The sequence below is a fragment of the Phacochoerus africanus genome, chromosome 3 (assembly GCF_016906955.1).
Source record: "Phacochoerus africanus isolate WHEZ1 chromosome 3, ROS_Pafr_v1, whole genome shotgun sequence".
Taxonomy (NCBI): domain Eukaryota; kingdom Metazoa; phylum Chordata; class Mammalia; order Artiodactyla; family Suidae; genus Phacochoerus; species Phacochoerus africanus.
In genome coordinates this window covers 193,236,315-193,249,385 of record NC_062546.1, presented here as the reverse complement: position 1 = coordinate 193,249,385, position 13,071 = coordinate 193,236,315, and the positions used below count along the sequence as shown (strand labels likewise).

The 13,071-nt window shown below is 38.4% G+C and overlaps 1 long non-coding RNA gene across 2 annotated transcripts; it reads left to right on the top strand.

Annotated features, from left to right (window-relative positions):
• Positions 1 to 10,795: 10,795 nt before the first annotated feature.
• On the top strand, positions 10,796 to 12,621 carry LOC125122287 (uncharacterized). 2 transcript variants are annotated; one of them, XR_007133755.1, is made up of 3 exons: positions 10,796 to 11,157; positions 11,312 to 11,426; positions 12,387 to 12,621. It is a non-coding gene; the product is annotated as an uncharacterized LOC125122287 (long non-coding RNA). The 2 variants fall into 2 exon arrangements; XR_007133754.1 differs by having other exon boundaries at positions 11,312 to 11,451.
• The last annotated feature ends 450 nt before the right edge of the window (positions 12,622 to 13,071 follow it).

Sequence of the window (13,071 nt, the reverse complement as noted above, 5' to 3'; positions counted from 1 at the left end):
ACCTGTGCTATAGGGGCCTTGCTGTTTTGTTCACTCATATCTGAACAGTTCTACAGCTGGATTAAATATGTGACTAGAGTAGCAATTTCAAATTATTACAAAAATGTTTCAAATGCTTACTAGTGATTTTTGTTGTGATCTCAGTGCAAACTATGGATGATAATCTGTGGATCAGAAGTGGTTTGTGGACCCCCTGAGTGTGGCACTGCATTAGAGGATAGATGGCATCAAAACAGGGGAGAAAATCAAGAAAGGGGGAGACACCAGACATGAAGATCTGGAAAATAAAAACAAAGTCACAGGATAGCAACTGAGAAACAGGCATAGAACACAACTTCCAGAGTGGACAGGGATAGAGGACTCAAGGAAGAAGTTGCGAGGGAAGAAGAATCACGGTTGCATTATTGTCTCCCTAAAGCACTTTACCATGTGACAAAGTGTTTCAAGAGTCTTTTTTAATGCACTTGGAAAGTTTGGACAGCATTAATGGTAATGATGAAAAATCATGAAAGCAAATTTGAAAAAAAAAAAGGATGTAATTATTAGCTGCAAGAAGAAGTAAATCATACTTAAAATGACCATAATAAAAGTATGATATAATTGCATCAGAGGATGTAAAGAAAGTGGTGCTGGGTGGGCAGGAGATGTAAGAAAATTTCCTGTTTTCCAGTAGAAAGTTACTAGATGATGTCTAAGTACTACAAATGAAGAGATAACAGGAAAATTATTATTTAGACTTATGGATGTGGATAAAAGAATACACTGCTAAAAGAATTGTCAGTATTTACTTCTCAGGAGTGGTATGCACAGAAAAAGTGGAGTAGGAGACTTCTAAATAACATTCGTGAAACAATTTGACTTGTAAAGCTCTGCACAAGTATTAAACAATTTAATGAAAGATACTAGGCTGATATAGTACTTTTATTCTTAACTGTGCCAAGATTTTGATCTACTAAAATACACTTGTTTCTTTTCTTTTCTTTCTTTCTTTCTTTTTTTTTTTTCATCTTTTTAGGCCCACACCTGAGGCATATGGAGGTCCCCAGGCTAGGGGTCAAATTGGAGCTGTAGCTGTCAGCCTATACCATAGCCACAGCAATGCAAGATCTAAGTGGCATCTGCAACCTGCACCACAGCTTACGGCAACATCAGATCCTCAACTCATAGAGTGAGACCAGGGATCGAACACATGTCCTCATAGAAAGTTGTCAAGTTTGTTAACCACTGAGCCATGATGGGAATTCTCAGGTTTTCTTCTAAATTTATGTATATGTTCATCTCTATTAACTGTTTAAAAAACCACTCAATTTTCAGAGTTCCCACTGTGGCTCAGCAGTAATGAACCCAACTAGTATCCATGAGGATGAGGGAACCATCCCTGGCCTCACTCAGTGGGTTAAAGGATCAAGATTTTGCATTGCCATGAGCTGTTGTGTAGGTTGCAGACACAGCTCAGAGCTGGCATTGCTGTGGCTAGGGCAAAGGACTGCAGAATCAGCTCTGATGTGACCCCAAGCCTGGGACCCATGTGCCGTGAGTGTGGCCTAAAAAGACAAAACAAACAAACAAACAAAATAACTTACTCAATTATCATTACTATATCTAGTAGTCCAATGTAATCTTAAGCAATTCTTAAAACTTTAAAACATTTACCTGAAATACAAATTAATTCTCATTCCATGAATCTTGTTGTTTAAAGTTCAAGAATTTTGACATTTTAAAAGTTCAATAGAGGTTATTTGCTTTTTGGGCTTTTGACTGAAAAGTGGTTCAGAAGACTCCAAATTATCTTTTTAGAAAGTCACCTCACCTCTGAGCAGAGAAACCCCTGCCCCTTAGAGGGAAAGCATTGTACAAATTTCAACCAAGAAGAAACGAGGTTAGAGTGGAAACTATTTGGCAATGATAAATTTTAGCCCTTGCCAGAATTACAGTTACTGTGTTTTAAGTTTTTAAATTTTCATATTGTCATGATTAACATAAAACATTAAGGTATTCTTTCAATACATAAGTTAGGTTTTATATTGAAGTAGTTAAAAGCATAGATGAATTTGGCTTCATCATCTTGCTAAAAATTCTAACTAAACCTCTATAGAGATTTCTTTTCCTACTATTATTTTAATTAAAAAAAAAAAAGCTTGAAACAGAAGCCTAAACTTGAATTTATTCCATTCTGTTTAGTTACTTGAAACATTTTCCTGAGAAATGCATACTTCAGTCACATGATCTTTACTTGTTCTTTATTCCTCCATAACCCATAATCTTTTGGCGATTTCTATCCTTATGAAAAACTACCTTTTTGGCTGTAATTTAGGTTTTCTGAAATTTCCATTGGAAATGCTACTTGAGATGTAAAGAGAGGGGTACCTGGAAAAAAGACATAATAGATTGTCTTAGGTTATTCTGGAGCAAAATGATACCTATGTTTACAATGGAGAAGAGCCTGATTTTTTGCACAGTACATATGCTCCAAGTAAATTATACCCTCTCTTTGAAGCATCACTATAGGGTTCTCAACAACATGGAAGCAATTCAATAGACAAGGATCAAGACTGGGGGTAGGGGAAGAGAACTATTTTGTAAAAGCCAATTCATGACACCAGTCATCCATTCCCCAAATGAGTGTGCTGTTGCAATCAGATTAACATGAATACCAGGGCCACAAAGTAGCATAAGGAAGCTGTGTGGAAAGGCAAGGGACAGAACAACCTGCTTTGCCTGAGTCATATAATGACAAGTAGATTTTAGTCCTAGGTTGCTTTGGTGACATGTTGTGGCAATGATTCCCTCTTTTCTAATGGCTACCTTCCCAAGGCACTTCCTAATGCTCTGCCTTCCCAAGTGCAGTTCCTGATGGCTCTGAGTTGAGGTTCCCCAATCCAATTCCTAATCCCTGTTGCAATCAGCCATACAGACCACAGCATGAAAGAGATTAAGGATCCATCAGATCCCATTTAATTCCCAGTCTCTGAATTACTTCAACCAATAGTTGATCCCATTCAATTCCATTTCATCTAAAAGTCAGAAAAAACTCCTTAATCCAAAATTTTTGAAACTGAACTCACTTTCCTCTCTAAGAACTGCTTTATTCCTGTAGTACATAAAATTAAATTATGACCACTAACCCAAAATAGAAACAATTTTTGGAAAAGTTCTAGAAAGGTATGCATTAACTCTTCTCTATATGTTTGATAGAATCTGCTTGTAAGGCAATTTGCATGGTTAACACCTACCCATCTAAAACTCTTCCAAAAAGTTGCAGAGGAAGGCACACACCCACACTCATCCTATGAGGCCACCATCACCCAGATACCAAAACCAATATCACAAAAAAAGAAAATTACATGCCAATATCACTGATGAACATAGGTACACAAATCCTCAACAAAATAGTAGTAAACGGAATTAAACAATACATTAAAAGGAGCATACACCATGATCAAGTGGGATTTATCCCAAGAATGCAAGGATTCTTCAATATCTGCAAATCAGTCAATGTAATAAACCCCATTAACAGACTGAAGAATAAAAATTATGTGGTCATCTCAATAGATGTAGAAAAAGCTTTTTAAAAAAATCAACACTCATTTATGATAAAAACTCTCCAGAAAACAGCCATAGAGGGAACCTACCTCAACATAATAAAGGCCATATATAACAAACCCACAGCTAAATTCATTCTCAATGGCAAAAAGCTGAAAGCATTTCCTCTAAGTTTAGGAACAAGATAAGGATGTACAGTCTCACCAGTTTTATTCGACATAGTTTTGGAAATCCTAGCCACAAGCCAAAGCAATCATATAAGAAAAAGAAATAAAAGGAATCCAAATTGGAAAGGAAGAAGCAAACCTGTCACTGTTTGCTGATGACATGATGCTATAAACAGAAAATCCTAAAGATGCTACCAGAAAACTGCTAGAGCTCATTAATGAAGTTGGTAAAGTTGCAGGGTACATAATTAATACACAGAAATCCTTGCATTCCTATACACTAACAATGAAAGATCAGAAAGAGAAATTAAGGAAACAATCCCAATTAACATCACATCAAAAAAATACCTTGAAATAAATTTATCTAAGGAGGTAAATGACTCGTACTCTGAAAAACTCTAAGATGCAGATTAAAGAAATCAAAGGTGACACAGAGGAAAGACATGGTGTGATCTTAGATGGGAAAAGTCAATATTGTTAAAATGGTTATGCTACCCAAGGCAATATAAAAATTTAATGCAATCCTTACCAAATTACCAATAACATTTTTCACAGAACTAGAACAAAATATTTTAAAATTCATAAGGGAACGCAAAAGGCCCCTAATAGCCAAAGCAATGCTAGGAAAGCAAAACAGCTAGAGAAATCAGGCTCCTTGACTTCAGATAATACTACAAAGCTACAGCCATCGAAGTAGTATGGTACTGGCATAAAAACAGAGATAGATAGATCAATAGAATAGGATAGAAAGCCCAGAAACAAAGCTACATACCTACGGTCAATTAATCTATGACAAATGAGGCAAGAGAATACAATGGAAAAAAGATTCCTTCAATAAGTGGCAATGGGAAAACTGGACAGCTACTTGTAAAAGAATGAAATTAGAACACTAATTTGTTTCCATAAACAAAAATGAACTTAAAATGGATTAAAGACCTAAATGTAAGATTGGATACAATAAAGCTTTCAGAGGAAGACATACACAGGACACTCTTTGACATAAACTGCAGCAATATCTTTTTTGATCCACCCCTTAAGAATAATAAAAATAAAAATGAACAAGTGGACCTAATTAAACTTAAAAGCTTTTGTACAACAAAGGAAACCATAAACAAAAGGAAAAAAAAGACAACCCACAGAATGGGAGAAAATATTTGCAAATGAAGTGATCAACAAGGGATTCATCTCCAAAATATAAAAACTACACATGCAGCTCAATAACAAAACCACAAACAACCCAATCCAAAAATGGGCAGAATGTCTAAAAAGACATTTATCCAGAGAAGACAGATGGCCAAAAAAGTACGTGGAGAAATGCTCAACATCACTAGTTATTGGAGAAATGCAAATCAAAACCACAATAAATTATCACCTCACACTGGTCAGAATGGCCATCATCAAAAAATCTATAAGCAATAGGAGTTCCCGTCATGGCACAGTGGTTAATGAACCCGACTAGGAACTGTGAAGTTGTGAGTTCGATCCCTGGCCTTGCTCGGTGGGTTAAGGATCCAGCGTTGCCATGAGCTGTGTTGTAAGTTGCAGACGTGGCTCGGATCCCACGTTGCTGTGGCTGTGGTGTAGTCTGGTGGCTACATCTCCCATTAGACCCCTAGCCTGGGAACTTCCATATGCTGCGGGAAGTGGCCCTAGAAAAGGCAAAAAGACAAAAAAAAAAAAATCTACCAGCAATAAATACTGGCGAGGGTGTGGAGAAAAAGAAACTCTCCTACACAGTTGGTGGGAATCCAAATTGGTCAACCACTATGGTAAAAAGTATGGAAGTTCCTCAAAAAAATAAAAATAGAACTACCACATGATCTGGAAATCCCACTCATAGGCCTATATCTGGACAAAACTATAATTAAAAAAGAAACATGCACACCAGTATTCATCCCTGCACTATTTACAGTCGCCAAGACTTGGAAGCAACCTGAATGCCCATCACAGAAAAATGGATAAAGAAGATGTGGTTCATGTATGCAATGGAATATTACTCAGCTATAAAATACAATGAAATAATAGCATCTGCAGCAACATAAATGGACCTAGAAATTATATTTAGTCAGAGAGAAAAAGACAAATATCATATGAGATCACATATTTGTGATATCATTGCCCTCCACATCCAGATAATCTCCTAGTGCTGTCAGTTCTATTTCCACAGTACTTCCCAAATAATTTTTCTCCATTAATTATTATTGCCATGACATTGGTTCGTAATCTCTTTTTGAGCTTTTTAGTAGATGCCTTATTGGTATACCTTCTCTCCAGTCCATTCTGTATGCCATCACTATGACCCTTTCTAACAGACAAGATCCGTCCACATCATCTTTCTGCTTACAGATGTGCTTTGCTTTCTTCTTGCTAACAACCGTAAGTTTAAAACACAATTAAAAACAAAAAATAAAAAAACCTCTTGAGTTCTCAGCATGGCTCAGTGGTAACAAACCCAACTAATATCCATGAGGATGCAGGTTCAATCCCGGGCCTTGCGCAGTGGGTGAAGGATCCGGGGTTGCTGGGAACTGTGGTATAGGTTGCAGACATGGCTCAGATCTGGTGTGGCTGTGGCTGTGGTGTAGGTCAGCAGCTATGGTTCTGATTCAGCCCTTAGCCTAGGAACTTCCATATGCCATGGGTGCATGACAAAAAAAGACAAAAAACCCCCCAAAAAACAAAACAAAACAAAACCTCCCCAAAAAAAACCTCTGAAGCTTTTAACATTTGTCACCACCTGAATCAACCTCTTTTCCAGCCTTGATTTTCCCAATTATATATCATAACTACTAGAACACTAGTTATTTCATAACTTGATCTGCACATTTCTATGTTATTTATCTGTTTATAAATATTTACTAGACACTTGCTATATACCAGATTGTATTCTGTGTGTCAAAGAGACCTAATGAATGAAACAAAATGTTCCTTAATATTCATAGAAATCACAGTGTTAATGCAGAAAAAAAGAATAAAAATAAGTAAATAAACATTTTGTGCATACATATTAGGGCATTTTACCCTATGCTCATGGTGGCAGTTCTGGGGATATGTCAGGCAGGAAATTTACAGAGGTAGGCACTATTTAAATTGGGGGAGATAGGCAAGTAGGCTGATTCCTGGCAACAGAAAATGGTCACACAAAATCTAAAAATTAAAGATCTTCAAAAGCATGATGGCCCAGAATATAAAAGGAACAATGCTGCCTATGTTGGAGCTGGTAGAATAAGAAAACACGGTGATGAAAGTATTTGTAAACCAACACCAGTGCTTTGGACCTTACACAATAAGCAGTTGGAAGTCTGCTTTTAAAAGGAATATGATAGAATCATGTTTGTATTGGGAAGAATCATTCTGGCTGCAGTGTGAAGGTTTAAATGGAAAAGATGAGAGAAGTGGGAGTAGTACCTGTTGCTGAAACTCTTGGGACCAGCCATGTTGGCTTAACAAATTCTTTGTTATATGGACAGAGTGAGGCAGACTGGTTTAGAAACCGTTAAGAATAACAGTGACGACTTTAGCGACTATTTTATTGTTGGTGGTATATGATTAAGTAGCATGGATGATGGTTAATGAGGAGGGGATGTCTAAGTCTGGAACTCAAAAAAGGGATCAGGGTCTGAGAAGTAGATTTGAAGTTCATGACCATATCTGAAATTATAGGAGTAGATGAGGTTGCTCAGGGAATTTGCATCCATTGAGTATACTACCTTTGGAGATGCCAAACTTTTATTTATTTATTTTTAAATTATCTTTTATCTTTTATTTTTTTATCAAAGTATAGTTGACTTACAGTGCTGTGTCAATTTCTGCTGTACAGCAAGGTGACCCTGTCATACACACACATACACATATGAATATATATATATACACATATATATATGAATATATATACATTCTTTTCTCATACTATCTTCTATCATGTTCTCTCTCAAGATAGATGCCAACCTTTTAGGTATGGTTGAAAGAACACAATGGAACATCAGAGAAGCTTATTCAGCTAAGAGAGTCACAATTGTCAAACCCCCTAGGGGAGAAATGAGAGTTACCTTTTGCGGGGGGCAGTATTGAATGTCAAGGATATCATTAGTGAGCTGATAAAAGCACTTTCAGTAGACACTCATGTCCTTATTCACCTACCCTCATGTCCATTTCCTGGGCGGCCAGCTAGGCAGCACCCCTGGCCCTGCTCTTGGTACTTGTTTTGAGGTGGGGGAGAGACTACAGGCCACTACACCCTACTTCTCATTTTCAGCACAAGCGCAAGTCAATTTTGATATGTCAGTCTTTATTGAAATCCCAAATACATATGAAAAGCAGCAGAGGCAAAGCCTTCTTTTAAGTACGATTATCCTGGGCTCCTTGCTATAGCTGGTCATCCCAGCCCCCACACTTTCGGAAGGACAGAACTACTGCCTATCTCTTTTCTGTTGAAACTCCATTCAATTTCAGAAAACAGATCAAATATCACGTCCCTCTCCACACATCCTTGTTTCATAAGAGAATCACTGCTCTTCAGTATTCCAAGAGGATTTTGTATGTAAATTCTAAGCGTATTTGCAATGTTCTGCTTCGTTATATAATTACATGTGTAGGTCTGTCTTGCTGTCTTGCGACATCAACTTATTCATCTTTGTACCCAAATTTTACCTGGTAAGTTGAGGTTTTTAATCCTTGTTTTATGGAATTGAATTGAAATATGTGTCTGATTACAATCAATTATTTTTAAAGGGCAGACAGTTTGTTTTGTTTTGTTTTTTTTTTAATGATGGAGAAGGACATTTTTTTGCAGCAAAAAAAAAAAAAAAATTATAGGACAGTTGAAAATGCTTTCGCTCCTTCCTCACACTATGAAGACTGCTGCCTTTAGGAGTAATACTGAATCAAGTAGAGCTCTACTCTTTGCGTCTGAGCTAAGCTCAGCTAAAACTTTCTTTCATGCAGAGGAGAGAGACCGACTCTATGAGTAATGTTTTGGGACTATAGTCTGTGAGAAGCATTCCAAAAGTACGCAGTAATCTTGGGTCTGCCTATAAACTGGCTTTGCTCTGGCTAGGCAGCTTCCATCCTATGACAAATAAAATACTTGCTACCGGGAGCGATGGTCCAATTTACAATCGTCACCTAAATAAAGAATTCTAAGCTAGTGCTTAAAATAAAGAATTCTAAGCTAGTGCTTACATGAGGTTTATGTTTCCTGCCAATCTTCTGCCTTTAAAAGGTATAATTTTTATTTATATGGTCTGAGACCTAGAAGGATTGAGTACTTTAAGCTGATTATTGCCAATGTAATGTCGGGTGGGTGCCATGCTTTTTTCTCTGCAATAGGGTGCAATTTGAAATAGGTATCAATTTTCAGGTGTCAAATGAATTCTGAATCTGTATGAATATCATAAAATCTGAATATCAACTAAAATTTATAGCTTTATAATGTTGCCAATAGCCTTCAAGGGGTTGTGCATTTCAGGATTTTTTTTTTTTCTTTCTACCCAAAATGTTGCATGCCTGTGAGCAAATTGATACTTGGCTGAAGACTTGATGAGAGTAAGTAATACTGAAAAGTGCTAAGAATACTTGAAAGGTGCCCATGCTTTAATGGCTATTTGATCCCATTCTTCTTACCACCAGACAGAACACAGAGCAAATGATACAATGGCTATCAAATGCAGATTCATAATTCACCACAGTTAGGAAGACTTACAATGGCGCATTTTCAAACCTGGTGAAAATGCCCAAAGAGATCAACATCTCATTCAGTAGAGTCAGTGCTAATAGAGCGGAATGTTTTCTTCAGCATAGTCAGTGAAACAGAGCAAGGACCAAGGTCCAATTATTCTTTATGGTGATAAAGGTGGGTCAAAAATGCAAAGGAGAACATGAATCATTTTTGTGTCCTAAAGAGTTTGTGTGTGTGTATGTGTGTGTGTGTGAGAGAGAAAGAGAGAAAGAGAGAGAGATTGAGAAAGAGGCGTGATTCTAGGGAAAAAAATCTATCTTTAGATATTAAAATGGTTTAAATTTCCTCAAGTGTTATACAAGGGGAAAAGTGTCATCGGAAAAACAATACCTCTCTGTGTTAGGGGTTATGATAATGTATTTCAATGAATGAGTTCCTTGTCATTAATGCTTTAAGCAAACTATTAAGCAAAAATGCAATACAATGGAATCATTTAACAATGAAATTTGCTTATATTGGTTTAAAATAGAAAATGACAATAAATATTTGAGACGTTTAAAAAAAAAACAGTTCATTGAGAGTTTTCCATGAATAAATGAGTTTTTTCTTCACATGTCTAAATTCACTGCCAAAATATTTGGGACTGGACACCTGGGGCATTTGCTTCCTTCTTAGGCACAGGCCTCCTTCTCATTTCACCTACCGTTGACCCAATCGATTCCATCTGCTACGGTCAGAACCCACATGTGGCCACATTCAAAAGAGAAAAAACTTGGCATTGGTGTCCACAGGTTCACTTCCTGCTCCATTGACCCTACTCGGTGGTGGTGCCCCTGTGAAGCTCCATTCTTTCAAGGAGTGCATGCATGCCTGACTCCCTTCCTCCATCATTTTTCACCAAGCTTGAGGAGGGTAAGTAATACGCTTATCAGCAAGTGTAAAACACCTGTTCAGTCATTTAGAGCTTATTGTGTATTTTATTTTACAGATACTTTTCCAAGGTCTTTGTGTTTTATCCAGCTTCTGATTGAAGCATGAATGACCCGGCCTCCTATTATGGGACTTCTGGGCACCGCTGTGCAGGCCCCTTCCTGGCCTTCAGAAATCATACCAGACATGCCTATCCTGACTCCCAGTCTTTCTGTGGACTTTCAGGGCAAGGTGACCTTGGACTATTGTCTCCTTTGACTTTTGGCCTTTCTAAATTTCTTCAGTTAACTTTGATAGATTCTCTGTGGTCTGTACATTATATAAAAATATATGCATAACTATTTATAGCTATATGTATATATATATATTTGGAAAGAGGGGAATCTTCTGATTTGTCCTGGAAACAATCTCCCTTTTGATTCTATTTGTTCCTAATATTCAAAGTTAGCTCTGTGCTATGAGACTAAACCAACCATTAGATCTAGTGTGGACCTGATTACAGGGTCTTTTCTCCTGTTTTTTAAAAAATATTTGCACAGAATTTTTATGAGCTTCACCTCTGTTACTACTGGGCATGGATTCTGCTGAAGCCACAGTTATTTTGCAAGTCAGCGAGGACTTCCCCAGCCCTGGGTTGGAGCTGCACTGATAACTTTGCTCTAAATTCTCTCTTTAATGGAAAAAAACATGGATGGAAGGCAGAGGAGCATAAATCTTGCAAGTTGCTTTTCCGAGACCAGCCAGAACTAGCCCTAAATGAAGACAGTGAATGCTGCTGGCGGCTGTATTCTCCTCATTCTGATTTCAACAAGTAGTCGCCAGCCAGAGGAGCATTAGAAGGTAAAAGGGGATCAACTAGTTGTTAATCCAGTTGTGACTTTGGTTTTGGGTTCCTTTCTTCAAAAGGCCAAGCCGCGTGTTGTTCTGTGATTGAGTGCCTTTGTCCTGACAGAGCTTCTCATTTTGTACCTTTCACCATTGTTTTTGGCCACAGACCAAGCCTCACATCTTCTGGTCATAGAATTCCTTTCTGCAGGCTCCACTGCAGGCTGAGGCCCCCCGCGTAACCTGAGACGCCTCGATTTCCCTGAAGACAGCACATTAAAGAGGTCTGTTGGCCAGCTGCAGGAACAGGTGTTTTTCTCCTTTCATTCACCCCCCCCCCGCCATTTATTTGTCTGAAGAATTCCTCTTCCGGGCTTGTTCACAAATGCTGAAGGAATCGGGCAGATTGGCCAGGCGGTAGAGCCTGGGATTACAATGCTTCACCTGCTCCATAGCGGAGCCCAGTAAACAATGCTTCCAGATGCAGCGCACCATGGTTCTGCTGTTTAGCTGGCCCCTTGCTAATGAGCAAGAGGGGACACAGGGCACCTCGGAGGCCCCACCAAGCCGTGTGTTTACCGACTCAGATTCCATCTCGTCTCTTTGGAGAAGGCTGACTCACGCTGCTTTCTGAGAAACTGGAGAAGTAGAGTAAACGCTATGATTATTGTCATTTTTTTTTGTTTTTAAATCCACAGAGCAGGGCCATGAAAACCTGAGCTGCTTTAGTCCTATCAAATTTAATATTGGTAGGACTAATCCAGATCAATTTTTTATAGCTCTAGATGCAGAGGGTAAAATATCATAGTGTGTACTGCAGATTCTGCCGTTATTTGTCCTCAGAGAGTGTTACGACTTTCTTCCAAGAAGGCGCTTGCAGGCCGAGAGTGGGGTGTGGAGAGGTGGTCTTTCTAGAGTGGACCACCATGATCTATTATTCCCTCTTCCGATATGGGAAGATCTAAGTTGCAGGAGTTTGTTTCTCTTCCCTATCCGAAACTTGGCGCTGAAAATCCATCTTCGAGTGACCTCAGCACGTATTCACAAGCCACACCCATTTACAACCCTCTGGGCCTTCTCTCAGAGGTTTGGGTCACTCTGTGTTTTCTCTCTTCTGTAGGATTTGGGGTGAAGAGGCATGTTTTTCAGAATTAAAGTAAAGCCCTTTTAATAGAAATGCATATTATAAAGCATTAGCATAAGATGTTGCTTTTTTTATACAAGCTCTTCTGCGTTCTTCTCAGGCCATTGTTTCCACTTCTGGATTTCTCCTGAACATCGTACTTCACTTCCAATAATCTACTAAAGAGGCTGAGATTTCTCTTCCGTACTGCATGCTCCTAAAATTAAGAGAAGGAAACTCCAAGGGTTCAATTTCAATTAAAATATTCAAAAGACCAAAGTAAGTATGCATCAGTGAAACTGCAAGATGAACAGGCTGAGTGAGAGGTAATGTCATTCCTTCCTGAAGTTCAAAATCATCTCTTTTAAGATATTTGAATGGGACATGGGACACATGGGAGGGAGTATCTCTTTCCCTGTCTTCCATAATTCCTGGATGCTGGTCCTTAAGGAAAGGAGAACATTCTTCATTTAAATGCCCTCAGGCTGTTGGCCTCATTGGACTTTTAGGCAAGAAATCAAATAAGCCTGGTTGGTAGCAAGACTTCATAAGTGGCCTCCTGCTATAACGTTACTTGCAGCCTTTTGAAAACACCCGTGTCTCTCCTATGTTTGTAGACCACACAGGCTGTCACAAAGTGCCCTGTGTTCCAACCCCAAATATTGCTAGGCATTTTTTGAGCATTCTGAGTTCTGCTGGGCCTTTCTGCTTTTGCATATGCCATTTCCACTGCCTGGGCTGCTCTCTCATGTTCTTTTTTCCTTTTATCACTTGGTTACTTCCTACTTTTCTTATAGCCCTAAAAT